This window comes from Pipistrellus kuhlii, unplaced genomic scaffold, assembly GCF_014108245.1.
Source record: "Pipistrellus kuhlii isolate mPipKuh1 unplaced genomic scaffold, mPipKuh1.p scaffold_m20_p_5, whole genome shotgun sequence".
Lineage (NCBI taxonomy): Eukaryota > Metazoa > Chordata > Mammalia > Chiroptera > Vespertilionidae > Pipistrellus > Pipistrellus kuhlii.
In genome coordinates this window covers 81,151,986-81,174,662 of record NW_023425551.1, presented here as the reverse complement: position 1 = coordinate 81,174,662, position 22,677 = coordinate 81,151,986, and the positions used below count along the sequence as shown (strand labels likewise).

The following is a 22,677-nucleotide window of genomic DNA, read 5'->3' as shown; positions in this document are numbered from 1 at the left end:
ACCCCTTGCTACTGTGAAAGAAAAGAGCCACATGCTAACCTGACAAGCTCAGGGGAGGCCTGCGTGGCAGTCTTGCAAACCCAGAGTCCTAAGATAACCACAAAAGACGGTTTGAAAATTAAATATCTAACAGGTTATAGTAGGTAGTCATGTCCCAGATATTTTCCCAGACAAAGATCAACTTTGATCTTTTTACTGAGCCCATTTGCCTTTTGCCTTTAAGATAACATATCTATGAGATGTCTGGGTAACTTGTAATTTCCCTTTTTCGGGAGCCCCTGGGGCACAACCAAATGTGGTGAGCGCCAGGATAGATGCCTCAGTTCCTTCATTATCATGTTAATTGTTCCTGCACTCACCTGAGTACACGTCCATCATTTTACTTTTTATCCAATCCCAAGAGTTTCCCACCGCTTTGCTTTCTCCCGCCTCCTTACTCCATCACCAATGAATTTCATGTAACCCACTTATGTCCCTCCTTTGATTTCAGTGTATAAATAGAGAAATGTAACCCGACATTCTTCGGAGCATTATCTCAATCCGTTGAGGTTCTGCTTCCCGGCATATGTCAATAAGGCTCAAATAAACTCTTAAAAATATTCTTTACAGGCCAAAGCCGGTTTGGCTTAGTGGTAGAGCGTAGGTCTGCGGGCTGAAAGGTCCCAGGTTCGATTCCGGTCAAGGGCATGTACATTGGTTGCGGGCACATCCCCGGTAGAGGGTGTGCAAGAGGCAGCTGGTTGATGTTTCTCTCTCATCGACGTTTCTAGCTCTCTATCTCTCTCCCTTCCTCTCTATAAATAAAAATCAATAAAATATATTTTAAAAAAATTCTTTACACGTTTCAATGTGGGTTTTTTTTTCCCCATTAATACTACTCATGGGGAACCTCTGCAGATAAGATAACTCTCCTGATTTCTAACTGCCACCAGCCCATTCCAAGTCCCTGCCCTTCCTACCAGTCTTGCGGAGACTCCTTAATTTCTTTAGTTATAGGACTTCTTTCCATCATGGTTCTCAATGATGCTGTTCTATAGTTAGTTGTAATTCTGATGTGGTTGTGGGAGGAGATGAGTATACCAACTTAAGTGGAAGCCCTCCTTTTTGATGTTATTTAAAATGGTACTTTTAGTCCCAGCTGGGTAGCTCAGTTGGTTAGAGCATCATCCCAATATGCCAAGGTTGTGGGTTTGGTCCTCGGTCGAGGCACATACAAGAACCAACCAATGAATGCATAGGTAAGTGGAACAACAAATTGATATTTCCCTCTCGCGCTCTCTCTCAAATCCCAATACATTAAAAAAAGTATTTTTAAAATGATACTTTAAAATTTTCAATTTGTTAATTGCTAGTATACAGAAATACAACTGATTTCTGTACATTAAACTTATATCCTGTACCTATACTAAATTCACTTAGTAGTTCTAGTAGCTTTTACATAGATCCCTTAGGATTTTCTACATAGAGGATAAAGTCATCTGTAAATAAGAACAGTTTTACTTCTTCCTTTCTAATTTATATATATTTTAATTCTTACCAAAATTAGGACCAAAAAGAGGCAAACTATATATGGTGCACCAGAAACAAGCCAATGTTTAACTATATAGGAGAAAATTAAGATGGAAAGATTTTTTTTATAGGATAAAGACTTTTATGTAATTTCAAGAACTGTATTTTGCAAATTTTTGTGTTCCTAAATGAATTAAATTTAACTGTCAAACTTTTATTCTACTACAAATTATTCTTTTAATCTATTTAGGAAGATGTGGAGTATCATGAGAGATCACAGAAAAAACTAGGTAGTTTTTTCTCATTAAATGAGATTGAGAATTCCTGGCTACCAGTTCTTTACCCTGGCTGGTTGTGGCTCAGTTGGTTGGGCATCATCCCATACACCAAAAGGTTGTAGGTTTGATTCCCAGTCAAGGCATGTGCCAGGATTTCAGGCTCAATCCCTGGTAGGGGATGTGCAGGAGACAGCCAATTGATGTTTCTCTCTCTCTTCCTCTCTCTCTCAAAAACTCAATTAAAAATATTTTTAGCCCTTGCCAGTTTGGCTCAAGTGAATAGAGTACCAACTATCCTGTAGACTGAAGGGTCCTGGGTTCAATCCGGACAAGGGAACATGCCCAGGTTGTGGGTTCAATCCCCAGCGGTTTTTGCTTATGAATGGCCTTCTCTATTGCAGTTTAACCTAGCAAACTTGCAACCCGGTGCAGACAGCTTCAAAGCCTCTAAACTCCAAGCAGGGAGCAGAGGTCAGTGGTTCTTGCTGTAGCTCCTGCAGGGTGGCCTCAGACAGTAGCTGGACTGCACCCCATTGGAGATCCAGAAGCCAGTGTATCTAATGGTCAGTGTAAGATACCAGATTTCAACTCCTCACATCCATAAGTGACACATTCGGGAGGCGGACTCAGTGAGCACCAAAGCCTCACTGAAACAAAGCCTGCACCATAAGCGTGTCTCCAGCACAGCAGTTCTTCCATTATTGACATACTGGGTCATCACAGCCAATTGGCCTGAAGGTCAGTTCCTCCCAGTGTACCAACAGCAATCAAGGCTTAACTACACCAAGACTTTGCATCAGCCTACAAAGGGGTGTACCAAGATCAACCACCTTGGGTGACTGGGGAAGCTGAGCTACTGGCCCCTATAGATCGCCTACCACACAAAGCCACTCCATCAACACAGGGAGGCAACCAAATGCAGAGACACAGAAGCATGTCACAAATGGGAGAGATGGAGGAAAGTAAACTACTGGACAACACAGAGTTCAGAATCACATTTATAAGGTTACTCAAGAATCTTCTAAAAACTGCTGAGAAACTTGAAGAGATCTTCAAGGACCTTAATGAGAATACCAAAAATATGGAAAAGGACCAGTCAGAAATTAAGCATACACTGTCTGAAATAAAGAATATACAGAAACTCAACAGTAGATCAACATACTCCAAGAATCAAACCAAAGATCTGGAATATGAGGAAACAAAGAACACCCAACCAGAGAGGCAGAAAGAAAGAAGAATCCCAAAGTGTGAGGATAGTGTAAGGAGCCTTTGGGATGGCTTTAAGCGTACCAACATCCATATTTTTGGGGTGCCAGAAGAAGAGAGAGAGCAGGATATTGCAGGCCTATTGGAAGAAATAATGACAGAAAACTTTCCCTACCTGGTGAAATAGACTTACAAGTCCAGGAGACACACACAAGAGGAACCCCAAACAAGAGGAATCCAAAGAGGACCACACCAAGACACATAATAATTAAAATGCCAAGGGCAAAAGACAAAGAGAGAATCTTACAAGCAGCAAGAGAAAAACAGTTAGTTACCTACAAGGGAGTACCCATACGATTGTCAGCTGATTTCTCAACAGAAACTATGCAGGCCAGGTGGGAGTGGCAAGAAATATTCAAAGTGATGAACATCAAGAACCTACAACCAAAATTACACTACCCAGCAAAGTTATCATTCAGAATTGAAGGTCAGATAAAGAGTTTCACAGACAAGAAAAAACTAAAGGAGTTCATCACCACCAAACCAGGATTACATGAAATGCTAAAGGGTATTCTTTAATAAGAGGAAGAAGAAAAAGATAAAGGTAAAACTATGAACAACAAAAGACATCAAATACATACCTACCAACAAGTGAATCTAAAAACCAAGTGAATAAAAAATCTGAAGAACAGAATTGCACTGGTGAATATAATATAAAAAAGGGACACAGAAAGGAAGTGGACTGACAATTCTCAGAGGGAGGGGGTCAGAGGGGTGCGGGAAGAGATTGGATAAAAATCTTACACCTATGGATGAAGACAGTGGCAGGGGGTAAGGGCATGGGGTGGGGTGGGGAATCAGGTGGAGGGAAACTATGGGGGGGGGGAGGAACACCTATAATAATCTGAACAATAAAGATTTATTAAACTAAAAAAATAAATAAAAATAAAGTCTATTTTTTAAAGTATTAAAATATTTTTATTAATTTCAGAGAAGAAGAGAGAGAGAGAGAGAAAAATCAGCGATGAGAGAGAATCATTGATTGGCTGTCTCCTGCACACCCTACACTGGGGACCGAGCCCACAATACAGGCATGTGCCCTTACCGAGAGGTAATCGAAGGGTGATCTCCTGATTCATAGGTCGAAATTCAAACACTGAGCAACACTAGCCGGACAAAATATTTTTTAAAGTATCAGATATATATATGCATGTAAATATAATCTAACTTAATTGTCATAATAACCCTGGAAATTAGATGATCTTAGTGGATGTATTTCTATTTTATAAGTGAAGAAACTGTGATTTAAAGAGGGTAACTCAGACCTGACTACCAACCTGACTCTAGCACCATGTGTTTTCCACATCCTTGACTTCATTTGACTGCTGTAGCCCTATCCAGCATTATTAGCCAACACTCATAATGAGTCCTGGAGTCTGCAACTGAATAAAGAGTAAATTGCACATGAAGCTTCAGTTCTATAGCACATGGTTTAAATTTGCAAAACATGCTCAGTATATACAGTAACAATTAATCACAACACTCAAACTAACAAGAATATTAACTTCCTCTCTACTTTTCCGGGCAGCCCAAAGCTGACAGATGTTTACAGCTGGTTTATGAACTGTGAGGCTGCATTACTTGTTAGTGGCCATACTGAGGTTCACTCGGTTCTAAGCCAGCAGAGCCTGGAAGTCCTCCAGATCCATATATTCAGCCTCAAGAAGGATACAGGGTTATTTGGGTCCCTTTGCAAATCAATGAGCACTTCCACTAGCAGTGGTTCTCAACCTTTCTAATGCCACAACCCTTTAATACAGTTCCTCATGTTGTGGTGACCCCCAACCATAAAATTATTTTCCTTGCTTCTTCATAACTGTAATTTTGCTACTTTTAATGAATCGTAATATAAATATCTGTGTTAGGCTCTACAGCAGCGGTTCCCAACCTGTGGGTCCTGACAGGTTCCCACAGGTTGAGAACCGCTAGAAGGGTACGCCTAAGGCCACTGGAAAACACAGCAGATATTTACATTACACTTCGTAACAGTAGCAAAATTACAGTTATGAAGTAGCAATGAAAATAATTTTATGGTTGGGGGTCACCACAACATGAGGAACTGTATTAAAGGATCACGGCATTAGGAAGGTTGAGAACCACTGCACTGGAGGAAGTCAGCTATACAAAGAAAATTTGCAGAAGTAGCAAATAATCAAAGGGAAATATAAACACAAAGGGCAGACTTGAGTCCTCATGCAACCACAGTGGTGAAAAATAACTGAATTTTTATCCTAGCCCATTAAAAGGAGTGAGGAAAGCAGGCTTGTCATTTGAGGATCAGAAGCAAACCCAACAGTTGTGGGAGATGAGTCTTGGCAGTGGGAAAAGAGGGCCCAAAATAGACATATTAAACATGGCTAGGTGAGAGTTCTGATCAGCATGTATTTTTAGTAATGGCACATTTATAACTTTCACATGTCCAGTTCAAAATTAGTCTATTAATATATTTTTAAAAAAATGTTTTTTATTGATTTCAGAGAGGAAGGGAGAGGGGGATAGAAACATCAATGATGAGAATCACTGATTGGCTGCCTCCAGCAAAATGAAAAAACAAACAACAAAAAAACTTCAAATGGCTCCCATTACTTTTGAAATCACAGCTATAATTACACGAGAGGCCCGATGCACGAAATTCGTGCAGGGGGCTCAGCCCTTGTAGCAGCCCTAGCTTCATCTGGAAGGTCGTCTGGAAGGTCCATCTGGTCTAATTAGCATGTTAGCTCTTTATTATATAGGATGGGTGAAAATACAGATGAAGTAAGATTAGCCAACTATTGATTAAGGCTGGAAGATGAGTACCCTGAGATTATTATACTGTCTTTCTTCTGTGCATGTCTGATATTTTCCACAATAAAGTGTTAAAAAATGAATAACAACCAAGAAACAAAGACCGAATGCCAAAGACCATGGTTGACAAGCACCTCCATGGTCTGGCCCTCTGAACTCCATGTTTGTTCTCTGCCTCACTAATCTAACTGGTCTAATTTCAGTTCTTCATATACACTACCTTCTCTCTTGCTACAGTGCCTGCACATGCTGACCCCTCAATGTGGAATGCCTTCCCAATGCTTAGTTAACTCCCACTCATCCTTCAGAGATCAGGGCAGCCTTCCCTAAGAAACTCCTGTCCACCTGTCCATATAAAGTTCTTCTGTCAGAAGCACTGACTGACTGATGTTCTTCTTCTAGAGAATGGTACTCAGTTTATGATCAAACATTTCTGATTGTGATTATGTAAACTTCATAAGAGCAGAATCCATACTTTTGCTTATCAGTGAATACCAAGCATCTGCAATAGGATCAGCTCTTTAAAAGTAGTTGTTGAGTGCTCACTTCGGCAGCACATATACTAAAATTGGAACGATACAGAGAAGATTAGCATGGCCCCTGCGCAAGGATGACACGTAAAAGTAGTTGTTGAATAATCTATTACTATTTAAGACTATCAAGGCAACTGCTTTCAAATTTTTATAACAAAACATTCTTTTTTTTTTTTTTAATGTTATTTTGGTCCCAGTTTCGCTCTATTTGCTACAGAGAAATTGTTGATATTTATTCCCTTTGAAGATCCCTTCATTTGAGATACTGGAGTCTTCAACATTCCTGTGATAAAAGTATCATGATTACCAACCAAAAATAACCACACAAATCCACCCCTGGCCTCTTTTCACTCTTTGTGGTTGCTTCTCCTCTCCTCTCCCCCAAGCCAACATCAAAGAACTGGAGACACTTGGGGATAAATTCCCTGCCAGATCCCAGGAGCTCTCTCCAGCTCCTGCTCCAGAGGCTGGCCCACACACTTCTATTAGAAACGCTTCAGCACAGCCCCGGAGCTCACTCGGAGCTGCACTCGCTGCGACCACATTCATATGCCTTCGCCAGTGTATCCCAGGCATCAGCGCAGTGCCCTGTAAATGGGCTTAGCTTTTTATTTTAGCAAAACTCCTGGGCAATAGGCAAAAAACAGAAGATATTAGAAATTAAATCTAATTTAAATAAGTTTGGTTATTTTATCATGTTAACATTCAGTATAACAATTCGTGTAACTATAGAGTGACATATTGAGTATTAATTTCAATACTTCTTAGAAATACAATGCTGACACTAAGGACCATTAAGTGCTTAGGACCCTAAGAAAGAAATGGCCAGCCAGGAGACTCAATTCATCAAAATACCACCTGAACATAAAACTACATGAAGCATCTGGCACAGGCTTCATCAAGTAATTCAGAAGTCAATAATCCAAATTTCTAATTGAAAAGAAGCCAAGTAAAAATTTAACTTTTATACTATCTATAACCTGCTAAGTAAATCAAGAATAGAGTCCAAAAAATTTAGACACCCTCATTTGAAAATAACCCATGTTAACTACAAATCACTCTTGTCAGTTAAAGCTAGATGGTGAGGAGTTCCCTAGGATATGGTCTAATGCCATGCATATACATATCTATGAATCAACAAAGTTCTGTAATATGTAGTTCACACTATTAACTGGCATTATGACTGGTAAATAAGTCGGAATTAAGAAGATCCTTGAAAAACAAACATAAGAGGAAGAAGGACCTACTATAGTTTTAAACACAAAAGTGGTCTTTAACACCAGAGCAAGAGTAAGTAAGCCTTAAAGTTCCTTTTTAAATATTTGGGAAAATATTCTTCATAAATTTTAATTACTAAAAATTGTAACAGTAAAACTACCTACTCAAAGCTGAAAAAATGGCAATGAAAGAACTTCATGTATTTTTAGAAACTTTTTTACCAAGTTCAATAAAAAAGTTTAACAGAAGTTATCTTTCAATCTGGGAAGGGAAGTTCTCAAGACTGATTTATCACTTGCTCAGTATAAAACCTGGGCTAAAGAGTAGAGCCTTCTGAAAACTAGACCATTCCTACCTGCAGGAAAGACTGCATTTCAATTTCAGACAGATGGAGCCTGTCTTTAAGGAAAGACTGCATTCATAGCCTATTACAGTGTTTATCTGCTGATTGTCACAAATCTCCGATGTTTGCCCTTATACTTAACTACCCTGTTTCCCCGAAAATAAGACAGTGTCTTATATTAATTTTGTTCCAAAGATGTGCTAGGTCTTATTTTCAGGGGATGTCTTATTTTTCCATGAAGAATACGGTACACATTTATTGTTAAATGAAAATAAAGGAAATTTATTACCTGTATACGGTACGGTGGTACGGTAGTTGTCAACATGTTTGTGAGACAAACTGTGAATCCTACAGTATCAAGAATTTACTCATTTATTCAATGACAATCATGTCATCATCTTCTGGAACATCATCATAACAATCCAATTCCTGAATTTCCTGGTGAATTTCTTGTGACTATTTCTTTTAGAATCTTTTAAATCTCTCATGTTTAGCAATAGCATTCTGAGACAGAGCCTAGGGGGAGGCCTTATTTTCGGGGGATGCCTTATATTTCACTCAGAAGGAAACCTGTAAGTAGGTCTTATTTTCGGAAGATGTCTTATTTTTGGGGAAACACGGTAATTCCTCCTGCCATCATTAGTCCCATTCTGGTGTTTATTGGGAGCAATATGGTTACATAAAACAGGACAATTATTAAGTAACTAGAGGCCCTGTGTATGAAATTCATGCATGGGTGGGGTATCCCTCAGTCTGGCCTGCACCATCTCCAATCTGGGACCCCTTGGGGGATGTCCAATTCCCGGTTTAGGCCCAATCCTCTTCACAATTTGGGACCACTGGCTCCTAACAGCTCACCTGCCTGCCTGCCAGCTTGATCGCCCCCTAACTGCTCCCTGGCTGGCCTGATTACCCACAACTGCCCTCTCCTGCTGCCTCATCAACCCACAACTACCCTAGCCTGCCACAACCCGCCTCCTCTGACACCTGCTTCCTTTGCGCTAGGAAGCAGAGACGCCGGGATGGCCTCCTCTGTACCACACAGAGCCTTGCGACCCCCAGGCCTCACTGTGTGGAGCAGCCACCGGATCCCACCTCCGCTGTGTGCGTGGCCATCTGTGGCGGCCATCTTGTGATGCCACTGAGCTAAGGCATGACACCATGTAGGCTTTTATGATAGAGGATTCCACTTCTGTCTTTCCCTTTTAGAAGTGTACAGCCAGCATGGCTCAGTGAGTGAGCTTTAACCTATGAAACAGGAGGTCATGGTTCAATTCCCAGTCAGGGCATACACCTGGGTTGCAGAGGCAGCCGATAATGATTCTCTCTCATCACTGATGTTTCTCTCTCTCTCTCCTCCCTTCCTCTCTAAAATAAATAAAAATGTTTTCTTTTGTTTTGTTTTGTTTTTAAAAGAAGTGTGGCTCTTTATCTGGCAGCTACTAGACGTTTTAAGTGGTGGCCTGTATTGCCAATTAACAGTATATATGCATAAGGCGCCCACACAGCACTGGCCAAATGTTTAATAAGCCAGTCAGTGTGTGTATGCCTCCTCAAGTACCAGGTAACTTAAGAAGACTGTTCAGGTCTATCGTTCCACAGACCTTGATGTGTCATATTCATTGTACAATTTGCCAGCCAATCTCTTAAAATATTTAGAGAATTTTTAAAATAAGTCTTCTAATTCCTTATCTGTTATTATATCACCTACCAGTGGAATTAGGTGACAGTTTCCAGTTCTATTTTCCCAGGAAAAAGCTTTGACTGGAGAGAACCAAGATGGTGGCGCAGGTAAGCACAACTGTACTCTCCCTCTCCCACAACCACATCAAAATTACAATTGAAATATAGAAACGCCTGAAATGTGGCTGAATGGAAGTCCTACAGAGAAGTAAAGAAGAAAGCACATTGAGACTGATAGGCGGGTGGAGGCACAGAACAGGCTCGTCTGGCACCCACATGCAGCGTATTTTTAAGCAGAAGAGATATCTCCAAGACCTCCAGTGAGAAGCTGGGGTCCCAGCCCCCCCCCCCGCCCCGGGGCTCTGGAATGGGAGGCTTCTGCAGCACCCAGCATCCGGGGCCAAGGTCTTGGCTAGGGTCAGGGGTGGGGCCATAGAGTTTACAGAGGCAAGGCTGAGGACAGGAATGGATCCCCGTCACCAAGCCTAATCAAGGACAGGAAGATCGAATCCCTGAGATCTATCTCTTCTCCCTGCCCATTAAGGAACCTGAGGTCATTGACTTTTTCTTGGGAGCATTCCTCAGGGACAAGGTTTTAAAGGTTATCCCAGTGCAAAGCAGAAACATTGCTGGCCAAAGGACCCAGTTCTAGGCTTTGTCTCCATTGGGGATGACAACAGCCATGTTCTGGATGGTAAGTTGCCCAAAGGAAGTAGCCACTGCCATCCATGGGGCCATCGTCCTGGTCAAGCTCTCTGCTGTCCCTGTACGGCAAGGGCACTGGGGGAACAAGATCAGCAGCCCCACTCCGTGGCTGCTGGGCTCTGTGCTGGTGCCTCCTCCCCACCCCCAGGGCACTGGCACAGTCTCAGCCTGTGTCCAAGCATCTGCTGCTGGTGGCTGGTATGGCCAGCTGCTGCGCTCGGCCAGGGCGGCACTGGCACCCTGGGCAACTTCGCCAAGGCCACCTCTGAGGCCACCTCTGAGACCTAAGCTACCGCACCCCCGAGCTCTGGGAAGAGACTGTGTCCACCAAGCCTCCCCGTCAGGAATCACTGACATCCTGGAAAGGCCCTCACCCATTTCTGTGTAGAGGACCCAGGCTCCCGCTGTGGCCAACACGCAATTGCATGCAAGAAAAATACAGTGAATTCAGTTTGCTTAACAAAACAAAAACGCAATGAGAGCTCAGCTCTGACCTATTAGAATGGCTGTCCTTAAAGACAAGAGGTAACCATGGATATGGAGTAAAGGGAACACCTGGGCGCTGCGAGTGGGAATGTAAATTGGTGTAGCAACTTTGGAAAACTGTATGGGGGAAAAAAATTATAAGTAGAACTACCATATGATCCAGCAATTCCATTTATGGGTATATATATCCAAAAGAAACAAAATTACTATCACAAAGTGATATCTACACACTTATGTTCACTGCAGCATTATTTACAATGGCCAAGCCATGAAAACAACCTAAAAGCCCATTTACTGATGTATGCGTAAAGATGATGTGGTGTACACACACACACACACACACACACACTGGAATATTGCCTATATATATAAACAGCTAAGTGGCCAACCTGCAGGTCGGCTGGTACATATGACGCATACTGGCAATTTAAAAATAAAAGTTGACACACATGCGCAATACATATAAAGCTCTCACTGGCACCAATCGCATGCATGTGTTTTGGTCTGTCATTGTTGATCGTGGAATTTGGTTGACACTTCTATTATAGAGAAAGGGCAAATAGTGATATAAAAATGTTTCTCCTAATTAATTTCTTTTTAATGTGCATGAACCTATGCATTGGGCCACTAGTTCAGAATATAAAAAAGAAGAAACCTTACCATTTGCAACAACATGAATGGACCATGAGATGCCTATATGTGAAATATGCTATGTGAAATTAGTCAGACAAAGACATACTATATGATCTCACTTACATGTGGCATCTAAAAAAGCCAAACTCATTAAAATATAGAACAGATCGGTGGTTGCCAAAAGTAGAGGTAGGGGTGAGGTGGGAGGTGAACATGGTCAAAAGGTAAAAACTTCCAGTTATAAGATAAATTAAGATCTGGGGATGTGATGAACAGTATGATGACTACAGTTTAATAATACTGTAGTGTATATCTGAAAGTTATTAAGAAAATAAATCTTAAAAGTTCTAATCACAAGAAAAACAATTTTGTAACTATGTTAGAGAAACTAGACCACATGTGTCAAACACAAGGCCCGCGGGCCAAATCCGTCCCGCCAGGCCTTGCAATGTGGCCCGCACCGCGCTGTCATCACTGCACTCCGCTGCGTTTCCATCACAATGACAGTTTATGACTGTTCAGTAAACCATTCGGCCGAGATTTAGGCTGGATTTTAGATTTTGGCCCCTTCTCTGATTGACAGACACTAACTTAACCAAGCAATCAAGGTAAAACATCACCAGTAATAAGCCATGTTGATATAATGTGCCCTCTGATATGATGCATTGATAAGGGCATGTCACTCCTATGTTACTGCCAAAAAATGAGTGACCTCAAATTAATCAAGAGAAAGATGAGTTCCAAATTAAGGAACATTCTACAAAACAATTCACTATGAATCTTTGAACAGCTCAATTTTCTTGAAACTTCAAAACAACATATCACAAGACACTGAATGCAGAATCAGATATGAAAACTCATCTATTTTCAATTAACCCAAAGAGATTTGTAAAAAATATAAAATACCACCACTCTTTACACTAAATCTCATGCCTGCTTCTTTTTTTTATTAAATATATTTTATTGATTTTTTGCAGAGAGGAAGAGAGAGGAATAGAGAGTTAGAAACATCGATGAGAGAGAAGAATCAATCAGCTGCCTCTTGCGTACCCCCTACTGGGGATGTGCCCACAACCAAGGTACATGCCCTTGACTGGAATCGAACCTGGGACCTTTCAGTCCGCAGGCTGACACTCTATCCACTGAGCCAAACCAGTTTCGGCGTCATGCTTGCTTCTTAATAAGCACCGGGGGAAAGATTGGCAAATGGAGAGTAGTAATTCTTTAAAATAGTTGGTTGTCATGTTTTTTAAGATGTGTACTTTGTGAGGCTGGAGAAAGGAAACCATTAATTACTGTGGTCACCAATACTAGTTTCTTTTGTGATTTAAAATGTCATTTACAACAACAAATAAATGGGCACATAGCCATTAAAAATGTATATGCTAAATTCAGATTAGGGAAAAAAATGTTTTATACATGAAAAAAACATAAAACTGTGTATAAATTTATCACAATGTTATCAAAACTAAAAACCATAATGATGGAAGAATTGCTCCTAAATGTTTTGAAGGAAATTTGAAGGATAGATGATATTTATTCTCACAAGTGTGGCCTCCTATGTGCAGAGCACCATGGAGGATACTATGAGCTGGAGAGACTCTGGTAGCTTATAACCTAGTGGGCTCAGAAGACAGGCGTTGCTCTAGCTGGTGGGGCTCAGTGGATAGATCTTTGGCCCAAGGACTGAAGGGTACTGGGTTCAATTCCAGTCAAGGGCACATACTTCAGTTGCAGGTTCCATCCCCAGCCCCATGTGGGAGGCAACCAATCGATGTGTGTCTCTCAAATCAGTGAAGAAAATGTTCTTGGGTGAGGATTAACAACAAGTAAACCTCAAATGCCACCCTATGGGGCCTGGACAGGGGAACGTAAGTTTATGATGTCAGTCAAACATTGTGGCCATAAGCACATCATGAGTCCAAAGTAAAGAGGAATATTTTCACCTCCAGAAAGAAAGAAGTGCTCTCCCATTTTCTTGAAACATGTTGCCCTTTGTGTCTCCCACATTTGAGAGAAATTCACCATGGCACAAGTTTCTGACCTTCCTCTTAACTCTACCTTAAAAAGGCAGTACCACCTCAGCCACCACAATCCATGGAAGCTGACAAGAGCCTCAGCATCTCTGCAGGGAGTGTAAGAACTGAGGCCAACTGAGGAGGCGTGAAGAGTGCAAAGGGCAGCCACCACGCAGCTGCAGCCAGTCATTACATAGGAATGTTGGCCCAGTAGTGCCAGATCTTGTGATTCTTTTCAAGAGAATCCTAAAGACTAGGTTACTAACTGAAATTTTTCAATATTAAAATGTAGGCAACTAATTTTGAAAAGTTATTCATCTTGCCCTGGCCAGTTTGGCTCAGTGGATAGAGTGTCAGCCTGCAGACTGAAGGGTCCTGGGTTCGATTCCAGTCAAGGGCATGTACCCTGGTTGTGGGCACATCCCCAGTGGGGGGTGTGTAGGAGGCAGCTGGTCGATGTTTCTCATCATGTTTCTAGCTCTCTATCCCTCTCCTTTCCTCTCTGAAAAAAAATCAATAAAATGTATTTTTTTTAAAAAAGTTATTCATCTTGCTGCCCAAACGTAGCCATATGCCATCAGTTTATGGTCCTCACAACCCTTAGGACAAACAGGCTTCCAAAGACTATACTAGTCCATCCAGGTCTCTACTTCCCATGGTCTACCTGGCCCCATGTTTCCCATCTGGAATATTCTTCATCAGCTACTCAAATCCAACCAAGACATCCAGGTGCAGCCCCACGCTCCAAAAAACTGTTCCTGACAGTCCAGCTCGTCTTCAGAGACTCCTCCCAAACCCCCTACACATTCCTCTCCATCGATTCTCTAATTATTTCACACTCTCGAAACTGCATCTTGCCAACAGAGAGGACAACAGGGCAGGGGAATGGACGTATGTAGTACTTCCAATAATAAAGAATTAAAAGAACAGCCAAGACTGGTTTGGCTCAGTGGATAGAGTAGGGGTGTCGAACTCAATCAGAGAAAGGGCCAAAATCTAAAATCCAGCCTAAATCGTGGGCCGAATGGTTTACTGAACAGTCATAAACTGTCATTGTGATGGAAACGCAGTGGAGTGCAGTGATGACAGCGCGGTGTGGGCCACATTGCAAGGCCTGGCGGGATGGATTTGGCCCGCGGGCCTTGTGTTTGACACATGTGGGATAGAGCGTCGGCTTGGGGACTGAAGGGACCCGGGTTCGATTCCGGTCAAGGGCATGTACCTTGGTTGCGGGCATATTCCCTGTAGGGGGTGTGCAAGAGGCAGCTGATCGATGACTCCCTCTCATCGATGTTTCTAACTCTCTATCTCTCTCCCTTCCTCTCTGTGAAAAATCAATAAAATATATTATTAAAAAAAAAGAATTAAAAGAACAACCAAAAAGTATTTTTAGTGCCACTTCAGCAGCACATATATATCACACACTTATTTCCTGCCCAGCACCCCCTACTGCCTAAAATCACCAAGTTCACTGATATTTTTGCTCATTTACTATCTCCCCGCATTCCTATCAAATGCTCCAAGAGTGAGGGCTTCCATTCTGCCTTGCTCACCACTGTGTCCCCAGAACAGTATATGGCCTGAAAACACTCAATACAAGTCTGCAGAAGTGAGTAAATGAATGAATATAAAAATGAACATTTTGCACTAGTCAAAGGGTTTCAGAGAGCAAAGGTTTCAGGAAGGCTGGGAAAAAGATGTGAATATTCTTTTTAAAAATATATATATATTGAGTAATTTTATTGACTTCAGAGAGGAAGGAAGAGGGAGAAATAGAAACATTAATGATGAGAATCATTGATTGGCTGCCTGCATGCCCCCCACTGGGGATAGAGCCCGAAACCCGGGTATGTGCCCTTGACCAGGAATTGGGAACTGAACCATGACCTCTTGGTTCACAGGTTGACGCTCAACCACTGAGCCACATCGGTTGTGCTGATGTGAGCATTCTTGAGCAGCTTCCATGCTACTTTAGAAATTCTGAAATTGCATTCAAGAAAGCTTTACTGGGTGTTGAGGGCATTTTACTCAGAAAATGGACTTTTGATGTTTATGTTTTACTAGAGATCCAGTGCATGAAATTCATGCACTCGGGTATGGTCCCTCAGCTTGGCATGCATCCTCTCGCAGTCTGGGAGTCCTTGGGGGATGTCAGGGAGCGGGCCTACGCTGGCAGTTGGACAACGTTAGTGCTGCCACGAAGACGGGAGAGTCTCCCGCCACCACTGCTGTGCTTGCTAGCCTTGAGCCTGGCTTCTGGCTGAGCGGTGTGCGCTCTGTGGGAATGAGCCGAAACTGGCTCTCCAATATCCCCCAAGGAGTCCCAGATTGTGAGAGGGTGCAGGCTAGGCCGACAGACCGCACTGGTGCATGATCAGGGCTGGGGAGAGACACGGGAGGTTGGCCAACTGGGAAGAGACTGAGGAAGGGCTACAGGGTGTCCCGATCACTCAGTCCCGATCAGCTGGACCCCAGATCAAGCTAACTTACCAATTGGAGTGTCTTCCCCCTGGTGGTCAGTGCATGTCATAGCGAGCAGTTGAGCAACCTTAGCATATCATTAGCATATTGTGCTTTGATTGGTTGAATGGCCAACAGGTCAACCGGACACTTAGCATATTAGGCTTTTATTTTAAAGCATTTCTAAATTTTAAGTATGCAGACTTTATTTCCAAATTCAACTTATTTTTCTTTTATTAACATATTATCATTTTTGCATATAGTGGTTCCTTTGTTCTGTTTCAGATATTAACTACCATAAATGAAATGCTTCAAGACTTAGCACCCACAAACTTTCCATCATATTTCCTTCCTTTGACCTAGATAAAGAACAAAATGATGATAAGAATTTTTATAATCATCTCTACCAACCTTCATTTTCAAATTAACTAATCTAATATTAACTAGAATCCAGACTTGACATATAGTGGCTAGATACCACTATGAACAATTCATTAAAAATAGTGGCCTAGCTTGTTTGGCTCAGTGGATAGAGCTTCGGCCTGTGGACTGAAGGGTCCCAGGTTCAATTCCAGCCAAGGGCACATACCCGGGTTGTGGGCTCGATCCCCAGTAGGGGGCGTGCAGGAGGCAACATCATTGATGTTTCTATCTCTCTATGACTCTCCCTTCCTCTCTAAAATCAATAAAGATGTTAAAAAAACAACAACAGTATCCACTACATACTTGATTGTAGTTTATAGATGTATATATTTATTAAGAATAGGTTCCAGGCTATCAGCAAAATGAAAATCTTTTTCCCTAAAGTACTGTACCTCTAGGGTTGGAGATCAGTACATTATATTAACTACCCAACACAAGTCCTGTGAGATAACAGGCTTTCATGTTCAAAATACGAAGAAATTCAGTGTCCTATCATAGGATGATCCAATTAGATTCAGAAAAGATTTACAACCAAATACACATATACTCCTGCAGAGCTGATACTCACACTAAGACACTGGAAATACAGAGAACTGGGAGACTTCTCTGAAACATACTTAGCAGCATTTGGTGTATTTTGGCTACTTTCAGCTCCTCCACTAGACTGCAAACTTCTTAAAAGCAGAGACTATGTGGCCCAGCCAGGGTGGCTCAGTGATTGAGCATCTACCCATGAACCAGGAGGTCACGGTTTGATTCTGGTCAGGGCACATGCATGGCTTGAGGGCTCGATTCCCAGTAGGGAGCATGCAAGAGGCAGCTAATCAATGATTCTCTCTCTCTCTCCCTCTCCCATACTCTCTCTGAAATATTTTTTTTTTTTTTTTTTTTTAAATAAAGCAGGGAGCCCTAGCAGGTTTGGCTCAGTGAATAGAGTGTCAGCCTGTGGATCAGAGGGTCCCAGGTTCGATTCCAGACAAGGACACGTACCCTGGCTGCAGGCTCCTCCCCAGCCTGGGTCCTGGTCAGGGTGTGTGAATGAGGCAACCAATCCATGTGTTTCTCTCACATTCATGTTCCTCTCTGTCTTTCCCTCTCTCTTCCACTCTCCCTAAAAATTAGTAGAAAAATATCCTCGGGTGAGGATTAACAACAACAACAACAAAAACAGGGACTATGTGTTCATTCCCTCATTCACGCCGTCAACAAATAATACTGAGTATCTACTAAGTTCTAAGCACTGATGATACAGGAGTGAATAAAACAGACAAAACTTCCTATCCTCATGGATTAGCCTGCATTCTAGTGAGAAGAAACAGATAAGAAGCAAATGAATACATAATATGTCTGCGGTTGATACATGCTGCCAAGGAAAAAAGCTGGAGCCACGCAGTGACAATGGACTGCTATTATCTTATATAGGCTGATCATTAAAGACTTGTCTGATAAGGTGAAAAGTAAGCAAAGGCCTAAAGTGAAGGATTGAACCACACAGGTAATGGGGGAGGGGAGGCAGCACAGAGTCAGTGTGACTGGAAGAGAGAGACAAGTGAGAGGGAGAGGGATAAGAGACGAGGTCAGAGCCACGGTAGGGTACCAGAGCATGAGAGATCACGGCTAGGACTTTGGATTTATTGAGACAGAACATCACTGGAGCAGGGTGACATGATCTGACTTCCATGATTGAAGAATCACTCTAGCAGAAGAGATAGAGACAACTAGCGGAGTACAAGCAGAATCAGGAAGACCAGTTAGGAAGAGACAGCAACAGTCCGGGAGAGAAGGAGCAAGGGGTTAGGCTAGGATAGCACAGTGGAGTCAGAGATAAGGTTATTCACTTGCTGTCAGGTAAGATGTGGGCATAGAAAGGAAGTAGTGAAGGATTGCTCCAAGGTTTCTAACCTCAGCACCTGATAGCACAGAGATTTCATTACTGAAAGAGGAATAACTATGGGAGAAGTGGGCGTCTGTTGCTTTGTTTTTTGGAAAATGGAAACGAATAATTTGGGCATTTTACTATAGTAAGTTTGAGATGCCTCTCAGGTATCCAGATGGAAATATTAAGTAGATTGCAGGATATTCAAGTCTATGATTTCAGGAGAGAAGTCAGGGCTAAAAACAGACACATAAAAGTAATCAATATAAACAGGGCAAGAAAAGATGGAATTGGATGAGATCACCTACTGTATGGGTGTGCGTGGCGGGGGGGAGGGGTCAAAGATTGCACCCTTGTACACTGCAATGAAAAGAAGTCAGGAAAATGAGGAATACAGCAACAATAACAAGGAGCAACCATAAGATGGGTAAGAACTTGAGAGATGCTCTAAAACCAAGATGAACTGTGTTTCAAGAAGAAAATTACCGCTAACATAAGGACTGAGAACGGGCCCTGGGTTTAGTAACTGGTAGGTTCTCTTGAATAGTAGCTTCAGCAGAATCAGAGAAAAGAGTGCTTAACTGAATGAGTTCGAGAGAAAATGAGAAGAGAAGGACAATCAAGAACAGAAAAGTTCTGTTATGAAAGAGAAGAGAAAAAAGGGATGGTAGCTAGAGGAAATCTGGGACCAAGGGAGCATTTTTTAAAAAGATGTTAAACATTAAAGCCTGTTTGCCTGGGAATGATGGTGCAGAGGACAGGCGATGAAGCAGGAGAGATGGGCCAACGGTAGTAGTGAGGTCACTAGGCAGGCAGGCAGGGATGGCACCGTGCAGAGCAGGCAGAGGGGCTGATTTTATGAGGGACCACAGACTTACTAACCTGTGTATTATCATGATCTTGCACAGAAACTAGTCAATTCTAGGGCTCTCAAAAAAAAAAAGTGTGCTGAAGGAATGAATAAACAAAGGCATTCTTGAATAGGGCCCTTCCTTTTCGTATTAGGCTATGAAGAAAAATACAGACTACTTCACACTTGTAGATGCACAACACTACATTTACTAAGAAATAAAAATTACCCAAAAGCAAGTAAGATTAGGGCGAGGTGTAGAAAAGAAGAATGGACCCTGCAGTATGATTTCAGACCAGGATTCACATCTCAGGAAGAAGGCAGAATGGAAGGTAATGGAAGAAATGTTTAAGTGACTAACCAGTACACACACACACACAGCCTCCAGAAAAGATTAAAATGAGCAACAAAGAAAAAAATTAAATAAAATAAATGAAAATTTTTCAAAAGACAAAAGAATAAAGAAATGAAGAGCCTGGCCGGTGGTGCTCAGAGGTGTGTGTCACCTATGAACTAGGAGGTCACAGTTCGATTCTCAGTCAGGACACATGCCCAGGTTGCAGGCTTGATCCCCAATAAGGGGTGAGCAGGAGGCAGCCGACCAATGATCCTCTGATGTTTATATATATTTCCCTCTCCCTTCCTCTCTGAAATTAAAAAGAAAATGTGTTTTTTTAAAAGAAAAGAAATGAGAAGCAGAAATGTCGTCAGACGACTGGGTCAATGCACCAGATATACTACAAAAAGATGAGCCAACCAGCCTGGGATCTTCTAGAAGTCCTTCATCATGGTCACTGCCTCTGAGATTGCCATCTGTGTCTTACTACCCCCTCTCCAGAGCCTCCACCTGCTCCTCTGTAGCATTTTTACTGACACTCAGGCCACTACAGTCTCTGCCCACTGAGGAGCGTCCATGTCCATCACCTTCCCATCCAACCTAGTGAGCTCAGGGATCTGAGAAGACGAGATGCAGCAGCCCCTTGCCAAGAGATGCAGGCTCCTGATGGAACAGCTCAACAAACCCAACACCCTGAAGGACACTTTAGTTCTTTCTTTTTATTTTTATTTTAATGCACAGGAAAATCTAACTGAGATGACCCTATCAGTACTCATTCCCCTCGCCCCCTTTATGTAGAAACAGACCCTTCAGGACCAGTTTTAACTTTCTCAGGCACTGTGATGTCTGTCAGGTGGCATGCAGTCTGTATCACTGACCTGAGTGAGTATTTCACTCGGCTAGATACTTCACTGACTAAATGCCTGTTATACTCTCCCACTCCATTCTGGGATGGTACAGAGTATAGGCAAGCCCACCCCCAATGTCTCTCACTTCCTGTCATTACAAAACCTCCCAAAATGGAAAGAAGTGCTTTAGAAAGGCCAGAATAATTTGACAAAGATGAACTGTCATATTACCTAATCAAGTACAATAAATTCTTATTCAAGAAGTCTGTCTTCTATATTGTTTGTGATAAAATATTAATTAGAAGATATGGCAGATTAAAAATATAAATGTAGCACTAGCCGTTTTGGCTCAGTGGATAGAGCACTGGTCTGAGGACTAAAGGGTCCCAGGTTCGATTCTGGTCAAGGGCACGTACCTTGGTTGCGAGCACATCCCCAGTGGGAGGTGTGCAGGAGGTGGCTGATCGATGTTTCTCTCTCATCGATTTTTTTTTAATATATTTTATTTAAAGAGGAATTGAGAGGGATAGAGTTAGAAACATCGATGAGAGAGAAACATCGACCAGCTGCCTCTTGCACACCCCCCACTGGGGATGTGCCCGCAACCAAGGTACATGCCCCTGACCGGAATCGAACCCGGGACCTTTCAGTCCTCAGGCTGACGCTCTATCCACTGAGCCAAACGGGTTTCAGCTCTCATCAATGTTTCTGACTCTCTATCCCTCTCTGTAAAAAAATCAATGAAATATATTTAGTGTGTGTGTGTGTGTGTGTGTGTGTGTGTGTGTGTGTGTGTAAATGTGGCCCTGGCCTGTGTGGCTTACTTGGTTGGGCATCGTTCTGTGCACCGAAAGGTGAAGATTTAATTCCCAGTCAGAGCACAGGCCAGGGTTGCCAGCTTGATCCCTGGTTGGGGTGTGTACAGGAAGCAACTAATATCTCACACTGATAGTCTGTCTGTCTGTCTGTCTCTCTCTCTCTCTCTCTCTCCTTTCCTCTCTCTCTGAAAATCAATTTAAAAAACATAACCTGCCGAAACCGGTTTGGCTCAGTGGTAAAGTGTCGGTCTGAAGACTGAAAGGTCCCAGGTTCGATTCCGGTCAGGGGCATGTACGTTGATTGCGGGCACATCTCCAGTATGGGGTGTGCAAGAGGCAGCTGGTCGGTGTTTCTCTCATCGACGTTTCTAGCTCTCTCTCTCTCTCTCCCTTCCTCTCTGTAAAAAATCAATAAAACTATATTTAAAAAAAGACAGCCGAAACCGGTTTGGCTCAATGGATAGAGCGCCGGCTTGAGGACTGAAAGGTCCCGGGTTCGATTCCGGTCAAGGGCATGTACCTTGGTTGCGGGCATACACCCAGTAGGGGGTGTGCAAGAGGCAGCTGATCGATGACTCTCTCATCGATGTTTCTAACTCTCTCTCTCCCTTCCTCTCTGTACAAAATCAATAAAAATTTATTAAAAAAAAAAACAATAAAAAACATAACCTGCCCTAACAGTTTGGCTCAGTAGATAGAGTAGGGGTGTCGAACTCAATCAGAGAAGGGGCCAAAATCTAAAATCCAGCCTAAATTGCGGGCTGAATGGTTTACTGAACAGTCATAAACTGACAATGTTAACCAGAAATGTGAATTTAAAATGAGTGGAACAATCTTTTCCTTAACAGTGCTGTTAACCAACTCACATGCTATCAAGCAAAACAGTAATATTGGTATCAAGCAAAACAGTAATATTGGAATGTACCTAAAATGCTCATTGTTTTGTTTTCTGGCTAGATGTCTGACACCGTTTTCCCCGGATCAATGAGTCAATGTTCGGTTTTATTTCTTGGGCTGTAGCAACCCGCAAAACAGCATGGAGGTTGTCATCGGTAATGCGTGATCTGTGCTTGTTTTTGTTCAGATTCATTATTGAAAACATCTGTTCACAAAGATAGGTGCTCCCGAACATGGATAGAATACGGGCAGCATGAAGTCAGAGCTCTGGCATTGAGTCAGGGGGCAGTAGAGGGTAGAAGTCCTCAATTTCAACATCCTGAAACCTTGATTTCAGGCCACTGTCAGACTGAAGCTCGATTATCTCCATCTGAAGGTGATGGGGCACATTGTTGACAGCAACTGTAGAAGGATTGGCAAAGACGTCAAAGCCTGAGTGCTGTGTTCTAAAGTCAGAGAAGCGCCGCTCAAATTCACTTAGTAAACGGCTAACTTTGGTAGCCAGCCGACTGCAAGGAAAAGTACCAGAAATAGTGGTTGAGATACTCAAACAAACGGGAAAGTGGGCAAGATTGTCCTGTTCCAGTTGGGACTTCCATAGTTGAAGTTTACGCTGGAATGCTGTGATCATGTCAGACATCTTCGTGATGACTTGTTTGCGTCCCTGCAGCTTCAGATTCAGTTGGGCGAGATGCTCGCATATGTCACA

General features: G+C 42.4%; 1 protein-coding gene and 1 non-coding gene across 3 annotated transcripts in view; one reads left to right on the top strand and one right to left on the bottom strand.

Annotated features, from left to right (window-relative positions):
• The window catches only part of NUDT3 (nudix hydrolase 3), a 74,274-nt gene that overhangs the window by 42,964 nt on the left and 8,633 nt on the right, over positions 1–22,677 (bottom strand). The window lies entirely within an intron of this gene.
• Positions 6,379–6,485, top strand: LOC118706275. Its single transcript, XR_004983980.1, has one exon. It is a non-coding gene; the product is annotated as a U6 spliceosomal RNA (small nuclear RNA).